Genomic DNA, 22,589 nt, shown 5'->3' on the forward strand with positions numbered 1-22,589 from the left:
TTGACCGTCCAGTCTACACTCTACCAATCCATACTCCATTCTGTACCCCCAAAACTGAACTATCGCATCTTGTGGCTTAAGGTTGGGTGTGGTCAGTGGAAGCATTAACAGTTGATTGGAAGGTGAGAGGAGAGTAAGGACAAGGTATTTACTCCTCCTCCTCTGCTGGACTATGAGTTGCCATATCCTGCTATCAAAGGCCATAAATTCTGTCTAGTGGTCCTTTCCATACAGCTACTCTCACCTGGTTCTGGTCTTTCTTCCCTCTGTTTGCTCCCCCATGCTGGTGCTAGTCCTGGAGTATCACACCATCCCTTCTTTAAACCCCGCCCCTACCTTTGTAAGTGGCCAGTTTCTTAACTCACCTCAATTACCCACTTTAAATGTTCTATATGGGGACACCTGGGCGGCTCAGGGGTTGAGCACCTGCCTTTGGCTCAGGTCGTGATCCCAGGGTCCTGGGATCGAGTCCCACATCAGGCTCCCCCACAGGGAGCCTGCTTCTCCCTCTATGTCTCTGTCTCTGTCTCTCTCTGTCTCTCATGAATAAGTAAATAAAATCTTTTTTAAAAATAAATAAATGTGCCATATGGTTTATGCTGGGACCCTGAATGGTACACACATCGATCCCAGAATTGGCCCTAAGACACAGAACACTAAAATGCCATTCTGGGATCCGACGGATCACAAATCAGAGGAGTGCATAAAGCACTTCCTTGGGACGCTGGTAATCCCTGTGGATTCAGTGACATCACAATAATTCAGATGATCCCACAGCGCAGGTGAAGGGCAAGGTTCTGTGAGAGCAAATGGTTGTGGGGTTTGATCACTTGGCAATGAGAGTGATTATAAAGATTGCGGGGTGGGGTGGGGGGCAGCCCGGGGGGGACTCAGTGGTTTAGCACCACCTTCAGCCCAGGGCGTGATCCTGGGGACTCGGGATCGAGTCCCGCGTCGGGCTCCCTGCATGGAGCCTGCTTCTCCCTCTGCCTGTGTCTCTGCCTCTCTCTCTCTCTCTGTCTCTCATGAATAAATAAATAAAATCTTTAAAAAATAATAAAATAAAATGAAAAATAATAAAGATTGCGGGATCAGCTGATATTTCTAATGACCCCACAGCTCCAGTGCCCAGAGGCCGGACATAAGCAGAACCACGGAGGCTCTGGTTTCTCCCGCACCCTCCAGATCCAGAGGCCCTGCGGCGGGAAGGAGGCGCTGCGGCTTCCCTAGCGGCCGCTCGGGAAGGCCAGGTGGCAGAGCCAAGGGTTGCAGAGGGTCTAACCTCCATCTGGTGAACTCTGACCAATGAAAGATGTGAGCCAGGAGGAAATCCGCAGACACGTTCCTCTTCCTTTGTCCTTCCCGCGGCTGTTCCCAGGAGCGGCGGCTGGCGAAGCCTGTCGAGAGAAACTAAACGGCAGGACCAGGACCGAACAATCAGGGCAGCTCCCCTTGAAGGCCCCGCCAGCGTGGAGATTCGCCCGTGCATCTGCTGTCCCTGCCTCTCCGCAGGTGCTTTCCCTTCCCTCTCCTTGTTTCTACCCTGGGATTGTACGTCTCAATTAGGGGGACGCGCCCAGGACTGAGGGACAATCAGTGTTAAAATCTGAACAATTGGGGGATCCCTGGGTGGTGCAGCGGTTTGGCGCCTGCCTTTGGCCCAGGGCGCGATCCTGGAGACCCGGGATCGAATCCCACGTCGGGCTCCCAGTGCATGGAGCCTGCTTCTCCCTCTGCCTGGGTCTCTGCCTGTCTCTCTCTCTCTCTCTCTGTGACTATCATAAATAAATAAAAATTAAAAAAAATAAAAAATAAAATAAAATCTGAACAATTGGGACGCCTGGGGGGGCTCAGTGGTTGAGCGTCTTGCCCTCGGCTCAGGGCGTGATCCCGGGATTCCGGGATCGAGTCCCGCTGCAGGCTCCCGTTAAGGCACCTGCTTCTCCCTCTGCCTGTGTCTCTGCCTCTCTATGTCTCTCATGAATAAATAAATAAATCTTTAAAAATTAATTAATTGATTGATTGATTAATAAAACCTTAACAATCACAGGCAAACCCAACTCTCGAGAAAATATGAGGATTTAAGCACTGAATCGGGTTCTGTTTTCTAAATCTGAAGTCAAACAATGGGGAGCAGCGGAAATGGACCCCCGGAACGGATCATAAGGCTAGATGGAAAGATGCCTGGGGATCCTTGAGTGGCCCAGTGGTTTAGCGCCTGCCTTCGGCCCAGGGCGTAATCCTGGAGTCCCGGGATCGAGTCCCACATTGGGCTCCCTGCATGGAGCCTGCTTCTCCCTCTGCCTGTGTCTCTGTCTCTCTCTCTGTCTCTGTGTGTGTGTGTGTGTGTCTCATAAATAAATAAATAAATAAATAAATAAATAAATAAATAAATAAATAAAATATTAAAAAAGGAAAGGGGCCTAATGTCACTCTTCTGTGACTTGGAGTCTAACTCCTGGCAGATACACCTGGGACCTTAGTACATTGCCACGATGATTCCTGAAGCTTCGGCCGACCAGATAATGGCCTATGGCGGATAGGCTGGAACTGCCCGACAGATCACCGAGAGGAGGTCACAAAGTGAGGGAGGGAGAATGTGACAACAGATTAATATAAGTAACTAGAGAGTTTCGGTCTCGGACTTTCCTTTTGGGGTAGGGGGGCCAAAGGACACTTCCCTTGATTAAAGGAATAAGGAATGCACTGGTGAGAAGGGCAACACCAGCTTCCAGAAATTCCGCATAGCCATCCTCTGTATACCAGCCTTGCTGCCACGAAAGCCCCAGGCTTCCTTAGAAGAGAGGTGATGGCTCCGGGAGTAGGCCTCCTGGCCCCTCTGGTCTCCACCAGATTTAATCAGCCAGTGCCTCCCCTTGGGGCTGCATTTCCACTGCAGGTCAAGGTCCTGTAAGCCAGCCCTCTCCATGACGCAGCCTTTTCGCCTGCAGGTTCTGCTTCCTCCCCTTCTTCCCACATTAGTCCTCGGAGGCCCCTGTCACTAGCTCCACGGAGCGACCCTGTGACTGTGGGCTTCCCAACATCCCTCTTGACTTTGTCAATAATCTCTTTCCTTAAATTGATTAATTCAACTGTACCATCTGTTTCCTGCCTCGGCCCTATATACACTTACAGTATATTTGGAAAATTTTCCCAGAAACCTTAGAGGAACTGGGTGGCTAGGGAAAAGGAACGGGAGGAAAAATTTCCAGTGTACACTTAATGAATTTAGAACCACATAAATGCATCACTTATCAAAATGAACATTCCACACTAATGTATACTTTTTAAAATTATTTATTTATTTAAAGTAAGCTCTATGCCCAACATGAGGCTTGAACTCACCACCCTAAGATCAAGAGTTGCATGCTCCACCGACTGAGCCAGCCAGGTGCTCCTCATGTATACTTTCTTTTTTTAAAAGATTTTATTCATTTATTTGAGAAAGAGAGAGAGAGCAAACAGTAGGGAGAGGGAGAAGTAGGCTCCCCACTGAGCAAAGAGCCCAACATGGGGCTTAACTAAGCCACGGAGGGGCCCCTCGTGTACACTTTTAATAGCAATGTTAAATTTCTAAGAGACAGGAGAGACAATGTGGCTTTGATATCATAAGCCTTAAACATGTGACACAGGATTTCCAGTTCTAGAAATGTATCCCCCAAAAAGAATTGAAGGTAGAAAACTTCCTGTACCAGGAGGATTCACTGCAATCTTTCCTTATACAAAAGAACATTTGCTAATAATGCCAGTGCTCAAGGGGGGCATTTAGAGAAAAACATATGACAAACATCTCTGTAGCCATCAAAGATTGTGCTTTTAAGAAAAATTTTAAAGAACACAGGAGAATGTCATGATAGAATGTTATAGGGCAGAAATAGAATACAAATGAGAGTGTATAAAACTTAGTAAAATATGTGTGTACATTAATCTCTTTTACCAGTGTAGGCAACCAGGCAGAGAATAGTTAATATTTGTATGCATCCAAGGTCACAGGGTTATGAATTTGGATTTTGGAGAATATGAATAACAGAATACCCAACTCAAAGAACTGAAACGAGAAGTATTTCTTTTTCTCACCAAGATATCTGAGGGTGGGCAATACTAGGGTTAGTCTGGCTACTCAATTATGTCATTAAAGACCCCTATTCTTTCTTTCATTCCACTCTGTTGCCTTTAGCGTGTGAGCTTTTTGTCCTTGGGCTTGTCACCTTAGGTCACAGAATGACTGCTGCAACTCCAAATGTCACATCATCACAGGCAATGATCAAAGCAGGAAGGCCTTGGGAGCAAACTGGGTTCTAGCAAGCTCTTTGTCTGGGTTAGCTCTTGGGCATGGCTTGTACCCATGACACAACCAAGGGTTTCTCCAGATATATCTGCACTGCACAACGGGCTGTCTTATCATAACTGGACTCTTCTTGCTTAAATGACTTGAAACAAATGCAGAAAAAGAGTCAAGTTTCTAATGAATTCTCTTCATCTGGAAGATGAGTAAGTTGGACAAGATCATCTCTGAGGTCCCTTCCAGCTCTGCCAGGCTCTGATGAGAAAAAAGCCTGGCAGGAAACCCACCAAATTATTAGCTGCGGTGAATTTGGGATAGTGAAATCATGGAGAATTTTCATTTTCTTTTTTACAATTTCTGTTCTTGCCCAAATTTTCTGTAATGAATGTGTTATTTACGTAATGAGAAAATACATCATTTTTTAAATATCATAAACATTCTAAACTAGAAAACTGTTTTAAACGAACTTTGTAAAGGTAATATGTGGAGTTTTTAAAACTTGTCTGCCAAGAGTTCACCCTATTTTCATAAGACCTATTCCCATATTTTGACCACCCCACTGTATAGGTATAAATGTCACCTGCAGTTACAGTTATGGGCATCCTAGTAAAATAGTGGACATCACGCAGATGGTGAGCAAGCTATTTCTTCTCATGTGAGCTCGATTGCCTTAAACAACTGAAATTCCTCCAAGAAAAGATACAGAATATGTGGGTAAACTCATGATGCATTTGACTACCTAAAAAACCTAACTACAAATCACAGGATTGTGAAAGTGATAACATCTAGATTTATTTACAAGACATTCAGAACTGCATACCAATCTTTGTACTTTGTTTCTCATGGAAACTGAGTTGTCTTTCAACAAATTCCAAAGGTCTTTGGGTCTAATGAACCTCAAAAATTCCTTAACATTCATGAGACCCTGGCCTGTTAAGAAACAATAGGAAGGCGAGTTAATGCTTTTATTGGCAACAAATACCTGTCAGTTGAGTTTCCTATAGCGACAGACTCACTTCCTTCATTTTTGAGAAAATGTCTGCCAAATACCCACATTAGAAACACCATAGTTTGTCTCTATCAGTCTTTCTCATTTTTTTTTAAGATTTTATTTATTTATTCATAGAGACACACAGAGAGAGAGGCAGAGACACAGGCAGAGGGAAGCAGGCTCCATGCAGGGAGCCTGACGCGGGACTCGATCCCACGTCTCCAGGATCAGCCCAGGGCTGAAGGCGGCGCTAAACTGCTGAGCCATCCGGGCTGCCCCATTTTTCTTTCTTTTCTTTTTTTTTTTTTTTAATTAATTATGTAGGCTCCACACCCAGCGTGGAGTCCAACACCGGGCTCGAACTCACGACCCTGAGAGATGGAGACCTGAGCGGAGATCAAGAGTCAGGCGCTTAACTGAGCCCCACAGCCATCCCTATTGGTCGTCTTTCAAGTAAAAATGGTGCTCCCTGAACAAAGCAGAGTTCAGTTCCCAACACAAACAATCCCACAAGTCCTTTGCTTGAAATGACAACCGACCTTTGGCACACAGCATAAAATCTGTCATTACACAAACTATTATAAATATGTGTGAGGATCGAATTTTTTTTTTTTTTTTTTTTTTTTTTTTTAGGATCGAAATTTAACAAAATTAACCAGATGCCTGTGGCTCAGAGGTTGAGCATCTGCCTTCGGCCCAGGGCGTGATCCTGGAGACCCAGGATCGAGTCCCGCATCGGGCTCCCTGCGAGGAGCCTGCTTCTCCCTCTCCCTGCCTATGTCTCTGCCTCTCTCTCTCTCTCTGTCTCTCATGAATAAATAAAATCTTCTTTAAAAAAATTAACCATTTTTACTGCACATTCAAAGACATTGTAAGTGAAACTATCCTTTTTGGCAGTGATGTGGAGATAAAGAATATAATGACTATTAGTGCAGTTTGGTGTCAGTTCCTTAATTTGTGTTTAGAAGTCAGCAATTGGGCAGCCTGGGTGGCTCAGCGGTTTAGCGCCACCTTCAACCCAGGGCGTGATCCTGGAGACCCGGGATCGAGTCCCACATCAGGCTCCCTGCATGGAGCCTGCTTCTCCCTCTGCCTCTCTCTTTGTGTCTCTCATGAATAAATAAATAAAATCTTCAAAAAAAAAAAAAAAAGGTCAGCAATTTTTCCCACATTTGCTTTTTGCATTGACAACACAGAGAAAAATGCAAATACAGTCTCAGTATTATTATTTTGACCACATGGGCCCCCTGAAAGTATCCTGGGAACTCCCAGTGGTCTGCAGACTACACTTTGAGAACCACTGCTCTTGACTATGGGTAGGTAAAATTCAATTTGAAAAATAACCAAATTAAAAAGGGAAATAAAACCAGGACAAAAATAAATTGTATTTGTGAATTAACCAAAAAAAATTAGACTCTCAACCCTTAAATAAATATAATCTACATTATTAGTGAGTTCTGTAAGTTAAGTCTTCAGGTAAAAATAAATGAAAAGATCATTTGGATTCCTATACATTTTTTCTAAAAGAATTTATTTTTCTTACAAGGCAATATTCTATCACCCTTCCAAATTTTCAAAAACATAATTATGCAAGTTTGTTATATTATTCTTCCTTCCCGCTCCCCACTCCACCCTGAGTTTCTTGAGATCAGAGACTATATATTATTCATAACTGAAACTAACACTTGGCACATAGTAGATGTTCCATAGATGTTTGTTCTACCAAATGAATATATTTATCAATTAATCAAGAAACAATATGAGTTTTTAAACTTAAAACTGGAGCAGCCCAGGTGGCTCAGTGGTTTAGTGCCAGCCTTTGGCCCAGGGCGTGATCCTGGAGATCTGGGATCAAGCCCTGCATCCGGCTCCCTGCTTGGAGCCTGCTTCCTCCTCTGCCTGTGTCTCTGCCTCTCTCTCTTTCTCTCTCTCTCTCTCTCTCCCTCCCTCCCTCTCTCTGTCTCTCATGAATAAGCAAATAAAATCTTCAAAAAAATTTAAATTAAATTAAAACTGTAGGGGCACCTGACTGGCTCAGGGGTAGAGAATGTGGCTCTTGATCTCGAGATTGTAAATTTGAGCCCCACATTGGGTGTAGAGATTCTTTATAAATAAAATCTTTCAAAATAATTAAATTAAAACTGTACACAAGCTAGTTGAAATAAAAAACTAATATACAATTTTCTTCAGAGGCTGATATATTTAAAGAAGTTACCTAAAAATTTATCTCCAATGAGTTCATAAAGTATTGCCAATTAAAGAGAATTTTGCCCAGCATAATTTGTAGTCACAAAATTATTTAATTACTTCATTTTTCTCTGTTCTTATTTCTGACTCCACTAAATATCAAAAGCAGAATGTTTGCAATGCAAACATAAAGTCTGGTGCCCTGGGAATCTGTCTAGTTTCAGACTATCAGAATGATTTTTTGCCACATAAAAAGAACGGAGCCACGTCTAAAACACCCACACATAAGCAAGCACAAATGCATGCAGGCGTACACACACACCACAAAGAATGGAGGACTGGAAACAAGGCATATGACAAATGCACCAGAAGTTAATAAGGGACACCTATGTGTGTGTGTGTGTGCACAGGCATGTGCGCGTGTCTGTGTGTACGTGTGTGTTATTTTTTTTTTATGATAGTCACAGAGAGAGAGAGAGAGGCAGAGACACAGGCAGAGGGAGAAGCAGGCTCCATGCACCGGGAGCCCGACGTGGGATTCGATCCCGGGTCTCCAGGATCGCGCCCTGGGCCAAAGGCAGGCGCTAAACCGCTGCACCACCCAGGGATCCCATGTGTTAGAGGAATGTAGTATGGTTCTCAGTTTCGTAATGCTATCTATTATCTTTTTTTTTTAATTTTCTTTAGCAATGTTAAGAAACTAGAATAGACCATAGAGGTCATTGGTCCAATTCTACCAATTTACAGATAAGAAAAAGATGCCCAGTGAGCGGAAGTATAACCTATAAGACAATAAAAAAAGAAAGATACGGTATTTTGTCAATGCTTGGGCTCCCCTCTCAATGTCTCCCGCCTCAGCACATTTTATACATGAATGGAGATTCTGGGATTGTGTCCATTATGATCCTAAAAATAGTGAGATTGCTTTTTCTAGATTTGCTTTGATTCATCATTAATGTTTGGCCAGCTGTGTATGAATGAAGCCATCTCCTTGATCAAACCCTCATTCGAATAATTTTCAAAACCAATCATTTCAGGTTAAGATACAGCTATGAGCAGCATGTAATGTGCATGATTGCAACTTGGAAGGGGTATCTAAAGGCACAGATCGCTGTTTAAAGAAGAGAAGAGAAATAGTGGGGCGCCTGGCTGGCTCAGGCAGTGGAGCATGTGACTCTTGATCTCGGGATTGTAAGTTTGAGCCCCATGTTGGGTATAGAGATTATTTAAAAATAAAATCTTTTAGGGGCACCTGGGTGGCTCAGTCAATTAAGCAATCAATTCTTGATTTCAGCTCAGGTCCTGATTTCACTGTTGAGAGACCCAGCCCTGCGTTGGGCTCCATGCTGAGCATAGAGCCTGCTTAAGATTCTCTCTTTCCAGGCAGCCTGGGTGGCTCAGCGGTTTGGCGCCTGCCTTTGGCCCAGGGCGTGATCCTGGAGACCCAGGAACGAGTCCCACATCGGGCTCCCTGCATGGAGCCTGTTTCTCCCTCTGCCTCTGTGTGTGTGTGTGTGTGTGTGTGTGTGTGTGTGTGTCTCATGAATAAATAAATAAAATCTTAAAAAAAAAAAGATTCTTTCCTTCCCTCTCCCTGTGCCCCATCCCCCACCACACGCACATGCATGCACTCTCTCAAATAAATAAATAAAATATTTTAAGAAATATTATAGTGGAACTTCACCATATATTCATTTAACTTACATGAATTAAACTATATGCGTTAAGCAAAACAGAATTGAAGAGAGAAATAATCATTTAAATATTAGTTATTTGAATATATTTAAATGTTAATAAGTTGGTATTTAAATATCAGATGATTCTGACCGTCTCATTCAATAAGATACGGATCTGATGTTCTCTCAGTTGATCTCTGGATGTAGCAGCTAACAAACGGTCATTCATTCAATATTTAGTGAGGACTTACTAAGCCCCAGTACTGTTCTACATCCCAGGGATACAACAGTAAGCAAGATAAATAAGGTCAGTTGGAAAATGCCTGATGTGGGCTGGTTTGCCAGAGTTACTTTCTCACTGTCTCTGCTTCTGGTCTTGGATTTCCCATTTGTGTTATATGGTTGAGAGTGTGTCTCTTGTAAATCTCCCCCGCCACCCCCACTCTCTTGTACTGTTATTTTTACCTGATACTTGTTGACCTGCAGTGAAGGGCAGGAGACAAGAGCATTCTCTGATGATCTGATTGAGCCTCAGTCTTATAGGGCACCTGGGTGGCTCAGCGGTTGAGCATCTGCCTTCGGCTTGGGTCGTGATTCCAGGGTCCTGGGATCGAGTCCTGCATCAGGCTCCTCATAGGGAGCCTGCTTCTCTCTCTGCCTATGTCTCTGCCTCTCTCTCTGTGAATAAATAAATAAAATCTTAAAAAAAAAAAAAGCCTCACTCTTAAACAGAGTCTCTGAGTCTCACAAGTGCTTTTGACTCTCCAGCTATAGTTTTGGCCTAGTATGTACTTTTTTTTTTTAAGTTTATTTACATTTTTTGTTGTTGTTGTTGTTGTTAGGAATCTCCACACCCAGTGTGGGCTCAAACTCATGACAAGGAGATCAAGAGTCACGTGCTCTTCTGACTGAGCCAGCCAGGCACCCCTACCTAGTACATATTCTTGCCATTCCTTCAGAAGTAGAGTTTTTTCTTCTCTCTTCTCAACCGCACTGGGTTTTCACCAGTACCCTATGATAACTACTTTTGTTGTGTGTCCCCCTATAAATGTAGGCTTTTATATGATAGGGGAAGTAGAAAAAAGAGTTGAGCAGAGTTTTAGTAGTGGCTGCCGTTCTCTCTGCTAACCAGCGGCTTCATGGAAGCTTTGTCACCATTCTCCCTGAACTTCCCTATGAGTGCTTGGTGGGGTTTGTGGAGGAAAATCCTGCAAGAGGATCAAGTCCTCCAACTAGCTCACACTTGGCCGAATCCTCTTACCAGCTTAAACGGAGTCCAGCAGCATCTGCCCCAGAGAAACAAAACTTCGGCTCCTATATCTCCCTGCAAGAACTTGGCATTCCTCAGATCTTGGATAATGTGGTTGCCCTATAACCTCGGTTGTCTGGTTCATTCAAGAAAAATCACTGATTTCCAGTTTGTCCAGATTTTCCTTGCTGTATGGATGGAAGAGACTCTTTTTTTTTGTATATTTTTTTATTGGAGTTCGATTTGCCAACATATAGCATAACACCCAGCGCTCATCCCGTCAAGTGCCCCGCTCAGTGCCCGTCACCCAGTCACCCCATCCCTCCGCCCACTTCCCCTTCCACTACCCCTTGTTCGTTTCCCAGAGTTAGGAGTCTCTCATGTTGTCACCCTCTCTGATATTTCCCACTCATTTTCTCTACTTTCCCCTTTAATCCCTTTCAACTATTTTTTATATTCCCTGAATGATGAAACCACATAATGTTTGTCCTTCTCCGGTTGACTTACTTCACTCAGCATAATACCCTCCAGTTCTATCCGTGTTGAAGCAAATGGTGGGTATTTTTCATTTCTAATGGCTGAGAAATATTCCATTGTATATATAGGTCACAGCTTCTTTATCCATTCATCTTTCGATGGACACCGAGGCTCCTTCCACAGTTTGGCTATTGTGAAGATGGAAGAGACTCTCATGCAACTTTCTACATCTCTAAGCTAAAACCAGAAGTCCTTATTGGAGGGTTTTAAGCAGTGTAGTAATATGATTGAATCTACACCAAAAGCTCAGCAGGGGCTTCTGGCTGGCTCAGTTAGTAGAGCATGGGACTCTTGATCTCAGGGTTGTGAGTTCAAGTCCCATGTTGGGTGCAGAGCTTACTTAAAAAAACAAAAAAAGCTCACTATGCCTGTTATATGAATGGACTGTAGAAGTCTGGGGACAAGACAACAGAAAAGTAGAGAAACCAGACAGAAAGCTGTTGCATTTGTTCAGATCAAATGTGTTTGAGGCTTCGGCTTGGCTGCTAGCAGTAGCGATGGGGAGGGTGGATATTTCAGGACACATTCTTGAGGCATAGTAGAAAAGATTCTATGACATGGGATGCATTAATCGGGACCAACTCGTGAAACAAAAACCACAACAGTAATTTGCAATGGGAAAATTTAGTATAAGTAATTATTAACTAGCAACAGGAGCTTAACTACTATTAAGAAGAGTGAAGCTAGCTCTCCAGGAATGCCAATGAAGGAAGCAGCCGCTATCTCTAAGGCTTTGGGAGAGCATCCAAAGAAGGAACAAACTGGGAGAAGGACACCTCTTCAGAGATTCAGACCTTGTTGGAGAGGGTATGGTCCCCTGGATGACCAAGAAGTTCACTGAGGTGCTCCGGGCCTGGGATGACAAGCAAGAAGCCAAAATTCATGTGCCAGACTAACTCACAGCTGCCTACTGTGATGCTGGCAAAACTCATTAGTTCTTAGATTTGGTGGTAAATCCTGGTGAATATACCTGCAATTTGACTCAGCAATTCCATCCCAGGTATTTATGCAAGAGAAATGCAAACATATGTCTACAAAAAGGCATGAAAGAACTTTCTAGAATGATGGAAAAGATCCCCCTCTTGATCACAGCGGTGGTTATACAGTGTGTATACATTTGTCAAAAACCACAGAACTGAGCAGCCCCGGTGGTTCAGTGGTTTGGCGCTGCCTTCAACCCAGGGCATGATCCTGGAGTTCCAGGATCAAGTCCCACATCGGGCTCCCTGCATGGGACCTGTTTCTTCCTCTGCCTGTGTCTCTGCTTCTCTCTGTGTGTCTCCATGAATAAATCAATTTTAAAAATCTTCAAAAAAAGATTTAAAAAAATTTTTTAAAAAGCTCTTTATTTAAAAAAAAAAACACGGAACTTTACACTTAAAATCAGTGTTGGGGGAAGGAAAGGATGTTGGAGAGAAAAGAAGAAGAAGAAAGTGTGAAATAGTTGTCTCAGATTTGGAAAGTGAATTTACTAGAGAAATATAATAGGATTAGCCAGGACTACTAAAGGCTTACTAGAGATTTGCGGTAACAAGTTTAAAGTAAGAGTCCTCAACAGAGGTTGTGTCATTTTCTCCAGCAAATTTCAGCTTCTTAGTCACTGATGTGGAGTAGTCAGTTAACTGACTATAACCAGGGTTAGAATTTTGCTAGGAGGACATGGTGAGGGGAAGTTGGGACATTTGCAAGACAAGGGTGACATCAGTGATAATCCAATGGATTAGAAAGCGAATACTTTATTTTTTTTAAGATTTTATTTATTTATTTATTCATGAAAGACAGAGAGAGAGAGAGAGAGGCAGAGACACAGGCAGAGGGAGAAGCAGGCTCCATGCCAGGAGCCCAACGTGGGACTCGACCCTGGGACTCCAGGATCACACCCTGGGCCAAAGGCAGGCGCTAAACTGCTGAGCCACCCAGGGATTCCCTAGAAAGCGAATACTTAAAGATATAGAATGTGTGTTTCACATAACATGGCCACAATCACAAGCCAATTATTTCATCTGGCACTCAAAAGAAAATTAACAATCTCTCCCAATAACAGAGGGAAAAATGTTTGCTTTGATTGTAGATGGTAACTGCCTAAGGTATATCCAATGGCAATTTTGACTTTACATGATTTTTTTCCTTCCTTACATGTTAACTGGGAAACCTAACCCCAGAGAGAGATGTGGCTTTACTATACACCAGGAGTGCATCAGTTACTGGTTGCCTCAAAAGAAACCACCCTAAAACTTAGTGACTTACAACAGCTGTTTTATTTATCCATGATTCTGTAGGTCAGCAACTGGGGCTACGTAGTTCTTCTGCTGGCCTTGTCTTATGCCATCTCAGTTATCTGGTGGCTCAACTGGGACTGAATGGCTTAAGATGGCCTCACAAACGCATTGGCAGTTGGTGTTGGCTATTCACTGGGCCACAAGTCTCTATTTGACTGGCTGGGGCTTGTTCACATGAAAATTGGATTCTAAAAGAAGCAAAAGGGCAGCCCGGGTGGCTCAGCGGTTTAGCGCCTTCCTTCCCTAGGGCATGATCCTGGAGACCCGGGATCGAGTCCCACGTCGGGCTCCCAGCATGGGGCCTGCTTCTCCCTCTGCCTGTGTCTCTGCCCCTCTCTCTCTCTCTCTCTCTCTCATGAATAAATAAAGTCTTTAAAAAAATAAAAATAAAAAATAAAAGAAGCAAAAGAGTAGGCAAGCCACAACGCACAAGCACTTTAACCAGCCTCTGCTTGTGTCACGTCTGCAATGTCCCATTGGCCAAAGGAAGTCACATGACCAAGCCTAGTGTCTATGGAGAGGGTGAAGAATTACCCAAGGGCAAACAGGGACTTGCGGTGCCTGGAAGGCTGTTAATTTTACCATCAACCACAAGGACATCAGCAGCAGTGCTTCCTTCCTACAGCCAGTAAATAACAGCTAAAACTAAACAGAAAAGTGAACCAGTCACGCTTCTAGAGAAACAATCATTTTCCTAAGAGTATTATAACCTACTCTAGGACGTCTGCAATTTTTCTCAATGTCACAAAATTCTAAAGACAATCAATTTGAAAATCCATGTGTCATTGAACATTTTGGGAAGAGAGAGGTCATACAGTTAGATGATGATAGTGTTTAGCAGCTTCAAAAACTTGTTAACTTGGCCCTTAAGCTTTGAATGAGCATATCTGTAGACAGGAGACTGTACCATATGACCTTTAATGTTCTTTTCCAGCACTAAGATTTTTATGATAAACCATTTAGTAATCAGTCTATTACAGCTCATTCTATCTTGGCTGAGAAAATGCCCTTTTTTCTTGCAAGCTTATCCACATACGCCTCTGCATAAAGCAGAATTCGGAGACAAATGACAGTTCTGTTTCATAATATTTGTCTCCTGACAGAAGAGGACCGGCTCTTGAGTTATTGCCTCATTAGTGAAAATAAAAATCATTGACAACTCCCAGGATTATGGGAATGGAAGTATTGAAACTTTGATTTACAAGGGTTATTTCTGACTTTCATTTTTCTTTGAACACCAGAAACTTGGCTTTCTCTGCCTCTACTCCTAGATCAGTGGAAAGGAAATCCTGAAGGTCAGAAGTTGAAAAACAATTTTAGGCACGGACAGAGAAGAAAAAAATTAACCATTATCACGTTTCATGATGATTAGAAGGAAAAATATAAATAATTTTCATTGTTCTCTGAAGAATTCCCTCTTATAGTTAAAATTCTTATTTCATATGACATCATGAGAAGAGAGCTTTGCTGACCCAGAATTACATCCCCAAGTTTTTTATTTGCTCTGCTGGCACAGCAAAGCTTATGGGCAACTTATAATTACCTGAGTGCCCAAAGGTTATAGATCAATCACTCAGGCTGCCAGTCATGCCAGCTCGCAAACCTGGGAATAGTCAGAGAGGGTTGGGATCTTTTTTCACTAAGGCAAGATGGCTTATTGTTAAATTTGGAGAAAAAACAGAGTGAAAGGAAAATGCTATTGAGCGTACTTAGTGAGAAACATCATTTATATCTGACAGTAGCACATTTTTAATAATGAGGCCAGCAGGGAAAAGACAGAGGAGGAAAGATCTTACAAGAAGAGTTCTGTTCAGTGAGCCAACTCAGCTGGTGTGAGGTGGACCCGAAAGTCCACAGGGGGAAAAGAACATTATATTTTAAAAATGCAGTGTACAGCGTTTACGTTCATTTTCAGAGGGAAAAAAGATGCTTGAGAGTCAACCCCTCCCACTGACTTCACCTCATCTCAACTCATTTATTTTTGTCAGCTAAAACGTCTGGGTTACACACATCTGAAATCTTTTTTTTTTTTTTAACAACTGAGCTTGTTTTTTTTTAATTGTTCAAATATTCGACATCATCTTTTTAAAAAACAGAGATTTCACTTTGCCACAGGTTAGTATTAGATTGAGTTGTATGGGATTGCCAGTATTCTACTATTTTTGGCTCTAAAACAGCAACTTCATTGTTTAGTTTCATATGTGTATCTATAAGTAATTATACAATAGCTATGTGATGCTTTGGTGTTCTCTATTTGTGAGGATAGGAAGAATTATTTAAGAGATGGTCCTCGGGCTATTAGACAAGCATTTGAGAAAAAGTAAAGTAGGAGCCCTACATCAATCCGTACACAAAAATAAACTCCGGGTATTACTATTTAGCTAAATGCTAAAAATATAGAAAATGAAGAGAATTTGGATATTTACATGATTTGGATATTTACATAGTTAAGTGCAAAAAGCATTTATCAAGGAAGCGCAGGGAAAAAAGCCATAATAAATTTAAGATGTTTTAAGTGCCAAACCCTCAATACAACTCTTTTAGAAACTCTGTAAATAAAATTAAAGCACAATCCTAAAGTGGGGAAAATATCTGCAACATATATGTTGGAAAAAAGCCGAGACCCATAATATCTAAAGAACTGTTAGCTATCACTAAGAAAGATAAACACTCTGATTAAAAACGAGCAGTTTCCAAAAGGAGACATACAAATCCTGGTAAACCTCCCAGTCAAAGATAAGGCGATTGAAAACATTAATGAGATACAGAGTAACACCTTTCAAATTAATAAAGTAAAAAGAATGACATCCCAAGCATTGGTAAGAATATAGGAAAATAAACGTTCTCATACATAGCTGGTGAGGGGACATTAAATACAAGCTTTCTAGTGGGCAATTTGCATCAAAAAATGTTAAAACTTTGTGTATCTTCTGAACCCACTTTTGCAAGTTAGCTTAAGGATAAAACCACAAATATGTCCAAAGTTACATGTGCAAGTATTTCATCACAGTGAAAAAAATGGAAATTAAATGTTTTGAAATAATGGCATTGTTCAGAAATCACAACACATATAAAGGAAAAGATCATGCCAGGGATTAAACCATGTTATAAAAATATTTCTAGACATGAGGAAAGATATACTACTTATGGGAAAAGGAAAAAAAGCAGGCCTGTTGACCTTTTAGTCAACAGATGCACTGTACACCCTGGGGTGGGGCAGGATCCACACCATAATTTGCACTGCATCCGGGAGCTCATTTCCTGGTCCTGGCTGATCTCCTGACACCTACGAGATACTGAGGTGAGTGAAGGTGGTGTCGTTAGCTACACAGAACATAATGCTATCCAAATTTAGCTCCTTCTCCAGAGTGCGGAATGGAGCATCTAGAATCATTTTGACACAGTTCTAGGTTGCTGTGGTAGTGGTGGTTTATGGAGGGGTGACATAAATCTGGCTTCACTAAACACGATAGGAGTAGTGGCCTCTTATTATCCCAGTGGCACTCCTCTCCCTACCCCGAACACTCCCATTCCCTTTATCCTGCTTTTTTCTTCTCCACATACATCACCTTCTAATACTTTCTACGATTTACATACTTATTATTTTTATTATCTGTCTCCCCCTACTGGTATGAAGGCAGAAATTCTTGTCTGTTTTATTCACCACTGTATATGCCCAGCACCCGGAACAGTACCGGGTCCACAGCAGGACCTCAATAAGTATTAAGTGAATGAATGAAAGGAAGGAAGCTCATATTTACTATATGCTTTCCAGTCATCGGGCACCTTAACTCAATCAGTGAAGGAGACCTTTTAGGGGAAAAAAGATCACAAGCCATATGTGGGGTACTGGGGAAAGGGAGGAGCAGTGGCTCACTCCCTTGGCCTTGATTGTGGTTTTGAGGGTGTTGGGTAAGATCTCATTAGCGACAAGTGGGACAAATGTCTCTTTTAATGCAAACATGGGGCGTTGCCTGTCTCCCTACCAATTGTGCTCAGGACACATTCTCCACTGAAAACACAATAAAGACGACCCCAAAGTGGGAGACATAGAGGCATCTCTCTGGTTCACTATATTCTACATTTAAAGCTGATGGGCCCTTCACCAATAACCCAGAATCCCAGCAACAGGGAGCAGAGGAATGGCATTAAATTATGTCTCAATAAGAATAGTTCCAATACTGAGCAGATATTCATATGGTGATCATTTCTCATGAATTTTTAAAAATCCACCTTTCGGGTTTCACTACTTAGAATCCCTCATTTGCTCTCTATATTCAAACTCGTCATTCTCAGAAGGTTCACACTTGTATCCTAGAAAGACCAGTTCTTTGAATCCTACCTCGTAATTACATTCATTGTATTTTCCTGCTGAGCCAGATGAGCTTTGCATTTGTTTAGGTAGAAGTGCAGTGAAGTTTAAGAACGTCTGTCCTGCCCTTCTCTCCCCCATGTTATCTGTCATAGCTCCTGCCTTTTGCTTCTTTTGCTGATCATTGGTTTAGAATGTGCCTACTTACAATGAATAACACCTTCATTTTCATGCATTAACAAAAGAAAAAGAGAGGTCTCCTCCCGTGAGTACAAAACAGCCAGGTTTTACAACGTGAACAGGAACTTCAAAATTATTGCCAGTTCCTGACATGCAGATAATTCTTGTAGAATTGCAGTTTTTCCCGTCCAAATTATACTTGAAAAACTACCGGCTTCCTAGAATAAACTCTATGTAATGTCCAGCTCATACCACCCCCGCAATAACAGGAAGATTACTGCTTCATATTTCTCCCTTGAAAGGCAATGCAGTCTAGTTGATAAGAGATCAGAGCAGACACCGGAAAACCTGATTGTATTTATGACTCTATTTCTTAGATACTGCTCTTTTTTTTCTTTTCCTCTCTTTGCCTCTTTTCTCCCCTCCTCCCTGCTCCTTCTCAGCTCTTCTCTCCCTCCCCAGCCCCTTTCTCTCTCTCTCCCTCTCCTCTGCCTCTCTCCCTCTGCTTCTAAAATGAAATATGTGGGGGCTCAGTTGGTTAAGCGTCTGACCCTTGATTTCGGCTCAGGTCAAGATGAGGTGGAGAGATGGAGTTCCCCCCGCCCACTGCCTCCCTTGGGCTCTGCTCAGGGGGGAGTCTGCTTGGGCTTTCCTCTCTCTCCTTCTGCTCCTCCCCTCCTCTCTAAAATAATTAAATAAGTCTTAAAAATAATAAACTAAAATGAGATATTTGTTACAAATAAATTTATACTAGAAACCACAATACCGAGTGATGCCAAGAAGGTGGAGGAACTGGACTGGTCATACGTTGCTTGTGGGAGTATGAAATGGCACAACCATTTGGGGGAAAGGTTTAGCAGTTTCTTATAACATTAAAACGTGTGACTACTACATGGTCCAGCAGTTCTGCTCCTAGGTATTTGCCCAAAAGAAATGAAAACATTCATCCACAGGGGCGCCCAGGTGGCTCAGTCATCAAGCATCTGCCTTCGGCTCAGGTCATGATCTCAGGGTCATGGGATTGAGACCTACATCGGGCTCCCTGTTCAGCAAGAAGCCCAATTCTCCCTCCGCCTGTGTGCTCTTGCTCTCACTCTCTCTCTCTCAAATAAATAAATAAAATCTTTAATTAAAAAAAAATGTATCCCCAAAAAAACTTCTAGAAGATGCCAGAACAGCTTTACTCATTTCTGCAAACTAGAAACTACATGAATGCCCATCAACACATAAATACATGCACAAACTGAGATGTTCACACCAGGGATTGCCCCTCAGCGTAAAAAGTAACGAACTGCTTGCCGATACACGCACTAACCTGGATGAATCTCACCAACACCATGGTGAGTGAAAGAAGGTAGACACAGGGACGCCTGAGTGGCTCAGTGGTTTAGCGCCACCTTGGTCCCAGGGCCTGATCCTGGAGACCTGGGACCGAGTCCCACGTCCGGCTCCCTGCATGGAGCCTGCTTCTCCCTCTTCCTGTGTCTCTGCCTCTCTCTGTGTCTCTCATAAATGAATAATTTTTTTAAAAGGAAAAAAAGAAGGTAGACACAAAGGAGCACATACTACATAGTTTTCATTTATGTGAAGTTTTAGAATGCACTAGACTAATCTACAGTGATAGAAAGAAGTTCACTAGCTCCCTGCAGCAGCAAGCATGGCCATGGTGAAAGGGATTGACCTCAAGGGGAATACGGAAACTTTCTGGTGTAGTGGGAATGTTTGTTATCTTTATTAGTGTAGAACTTTGAAGGTTCCTTATATGTGTCAAAACTTATCATACTATAAACTTAATACCTATGCATTTAATTGTGTGTGAATTGGATTTTGTGGGGCGCCTAGGTGGGTCAGGAGTTGAGCATCTGCCTTTGGCTGAGGTCCTGGGATCAAGTCCTGCATCAGGCTTTTCATAGGGAAACTGCTTCTCCCTCTGTCTGTGTCTCTGCCTCTCTCTGTGTGTCTCTCATGAATAAATAAAATCTTTTTTTAAAAAATTGTATCTCACTCAAGTTGACTGAAAAATTCCTACTGGATCGTAGGCAAGAGTTTAGGGGGAAAAAAATTCCCCAGAGTGCACAGGGGATCCTGTCTGTAAGTTCACATAACAGTGGGGCTCAAGGAGGTGGTTGCATCAGTGAGGTGGCGGGTATGTTGATGAGGTTCCTACTACCTGTTCCATCAAACTCAACAGACAGTGACGGCTTGAGTCTGTCAGATAGCATGTGGGGAATCACTAGAGATATAAAAATGAATTTCAAAATCCCCCACTCTCAAGTTCGTGGTAATTCTTTTGGGTCTAGTAGTGATAGAAAAAGGGGGGGTGGCATGAGCTCAACTGGTTATTGTAAAATAAAGAATAAAAGGGTACTGTGGGATCATACTTAACACATCCTTAGTCAATTCACAGAAATGTCACAACCTATTGTATGTCTTATTTATGTATGGTCCCTAAGTCCTCCAGAAAGAATTTTGAGGGGTACTTTGTGTCCCAAGAATGGATTGGCACTGGGATTAAGACTCTTTCACAAAGAGGTTGGGACAGGGTTGCCTTCCCTCCCCTGGGGAAAAAAATGACCACGAAAGGAAAAAACAAGCCTAAGAGAGTGGTGACTCAAAGGATGGCACCTAATCTGAGACACAGGGGTAGGAATGATAGAAGATAGTTAACAAGATCATCAAGATCAGGGCTATAGGGACGCCTGAGTGGCTCAGCGGTTGAGCACCTGCCTTTGGCTCAGGGCGGATTCTTGGGTTTGAGTCCCACATTGGGCTCCTTGCATGGAGCCTGCTTCTCCCTCTGCCTGTGTCTCTGCCTCTCTCTCTCTCTGTCTATCATGAATAAATAAATAAAATCTTTAAAAAAAAAAAAGATCAGGGCTATAGAAAACAGCCTCACATGGTCGTACTCTAGGTCTTTATTAATTTTTTTTTAATTTATGATAGTCACACACAGAGAGAGAGAGAGAGAAAGAGAGAGAGAGGCAAAGACATAGGCAGAGGGAGAAGCAGGCTCCATGCACTGGGAGCCCGACGTGGGATTCGATCCCGGGTCTCCAGGATCGCGCCCCGGGCCAAAGGCAAGTGCCAAACCGCTGCGCCACCCAGGGATCCCATCTAGGTCTTTATTAAGCAGAGTTGTAAAACTGGAAATGCAACTGTATTCATCAGAGTAGGTTATTTCAGTGGCTTCACATAATAAAGTTTCTTTCTTCCTCCCTCCAAGTGCTATGCAAACATTCTTGTCTGAACAGCTGTCCTGGACCACTGTCTTCCAAATGATGACTCGGGAACCCAGAGGCTTTCATTTTGTAACTCCAGTAGCTCTGGTGCCATCTAGTTAATAGATGAGGAGACAAACATAAAGATCATTACGTGGAATTTTTTTTAAGATTTTATTTATTTATTCATGAGAGACACAGAGAGAGGCAGAGACACAGGCAGAGGGAGAAGCAGGCTCCTTGTGGAAAGCCTGATGTGGAACTCGATCCCAGGACCCCAGGATCACACCCTGAGCCAAAGGCAGACACTCAAGCACTGAGGCACCCAGGTGCCACTATATGGAATATTTTATAGGTTAGGCAGAGAAGTGGCATACAACCATTCTGCCCAAATCCCCCAGACCAGAACTCAGTCACATCATCCCACTTAGATGCAAGGGTGGTTGAGAAATTTGGTTTATGGGCAGCCCGAATGGCTCAGTGGTTTAGCGCCGCCTTCAGCCCAGAGTGTGATCCTGGAGACCCGGGATTGAGTCCCACGTTGGGCTCCCTGCATGGACCCTGCTTCTCCTTCTGCCTGTGTCTCTGCCTCTCTCTCTCTCTCCCTCCCTGTGTCTCTCATTAATAAATAAATAAAATCTTAAAAAAAAAAAGAAAAGAAATTTGATTTAGCTGTGTGCCTAGCACAGAGAAGAGCCGGAGTGGTGAACACCAACAGTCTTGACCACAGCAAGGCTACCAATTGAGACTTTTGAGAACTCCAAATGTGCAATATTCAATTCCTCAGTGACAGCTGAAAAAGATATGAAGTGGGGGTTGGAGATGGGTAAGGTAGGCTATATTCTCCTCTTTAGAAAGTTCTGTCCTCCGCCTGGGACTAGGGGAACACATCCTCAACAACTGAAACTAAAAGAACCATTTGTGGCACAAAACAAATGCCAGGCTACCCAAGATGCAGAAAAGAAAAATAGCAGAGGTCGGGGGTCACCATAAATCGGCCAAGGACATGACAAAACGGCCCCTATGCTTTCAGAATCCCAAGGCTGGAATGGATGCATTGCTCAGGGCAGCAGGAGTTTGGGTTGGATCGACTGGATGAATTGTCAGTAGATACCGTTCTACTGTTTAGTTTAGTTGGGAGCTCTAACCAGATACCACGCACATTATTAGATTTTTCCCTTTGTCTATGCAGACTAAAAAATGAAGGACACTTGCTCAAAAATTTAAACATAGAAGTACCTGTGATCCGGCAATCCTACTTCTGAGTATATACCCCAAAGGATTAAAAGCAGGGACTCAGATATTTGCACACCCATGCTCATAGCAGCTTTATTCACAACAGCCAAAAGGTGGAAACAACCCAAATGTCCATCAAGAGAATAATGGATAGGGGGATCCCTGGGTGGCGCAGCGGTTTGGCGCCTGCCTTTGGCCCAGGGCGTGATCCTGGAGACCCGGGATCGAATCCCACATCGGGCTCCCGGTGCATGGAGCCTGCTTCTCCCTCTGCCTGTGTCTCTGCCTCTCTCTCTCTGTATCTGTCATAAATAAATAAAATATTTAAAAAAAAAGAGAGAATAATGGATAGGGCAGCCCAGGTGGCTCAGCGGTTTAGCACTGCCTTCAGCCCAGGGCGTGATCCTGGAGACCCGGGATCGAGTCCCACATCAGGGAG

The 22,589-nt window shown here is 43.0% G+C and overlaps 1 protein-coding gene across 2 annotated transcripts in view; it reads right to left on the bottom strand.

Annotated features, from left to right (window-relative positions):
- LOC140627529 (uncharacterized) overlaps positions 1 to 22,589 on the bottom strand; it is a 92,770-nt gene that overhangs the window by 18,354 nt on the left and 51,827 nt on the right. The window contains exon 1 of one of the 2 annotated variants that reach the window (XR_012026224.1): positions 1,283 to 6,223. The exons of the other annotated variant lie outside the window; for it this stretch is intronic. The gene's annotated coding sequence lies outside the window, so the exon portion shown is untranslated. Of the gene's footprint in view, positions 1 to 1,282; positions 6,224 to 22,589 lie in introns of those variants that run through there. 2 annotated transcript variants of the gene reach the window in all.

Source organism: Canis lupus, chromosome X, assembly GCF_048164855.1.
Source record: "Canis lupus baileyi chromosome X, mCanLup2.hap1, whole genome shotgun sequence".
NCBI classification, from domain to species: domain Eukaryota; kingdom Metazoa; phylum Chordata; class Mammalia; order Carnivora; family Canidae; genus Canis; species Canis lupus.